Source organism: Frieseomelitta varia, unplaced genomic scaffold (genome assembly GCF_011392965.1).
Source record: "Frieseomelitta varia isolate USP_RPSP 00005682 unplaced genomic scaffold, Fvar_1.2 scaffold_515, whole genome shotgun sequence".
Taxonomy (NCBI): Eukaryota; Metazoa; Arthropoda; class Insecta; order Hymenoptera; family Apidae; genus Frieseomelitta; species Frieseomelitta varia.
This window is the reverse complement of record NW_025110274.1, coordinates 151,935-152,362: the sequence shown is the minus strand read 5'-3', so window position 1 is coordinate 152,362 and position 428 is coordinate 151,935.

Here is a 428-nt window from a genome sequence, read left to right as displayed (position 1 = left end):
GTACCATCACTGTAGCCGTATCCCTTTTGAACAGTAATCGATGATCGGACTCGACTGTTTGCGCGTGCACGCTGTAGCCTCGAAGACCAAAAGAACTCGCAAAGAACTCTATATTCTCTCTTTCTTTCTTCGTTTTTCTCTTTTTTCTTTTTCACCGTTCTTTTCAAGCACGATTTTTCTGAATTAAATACAACAAAATTATGCTTCAGATAGACTGCGTAAAACTCGTAACAAGTAAGACAAGGATATATTTTTAACAACGATAATTTCTATGACCCTGGACACACACATCCTTATCTTACGTTATTTAGAATTTAATATTTACAAAAAGAGAATCTACGGTATAACGATCAGTTTTAATGGATTATGAATTTATGTAACAAATTTAATAGTATCGTTCTCGAACGCGTATTTTTTTTTTTTTTTTT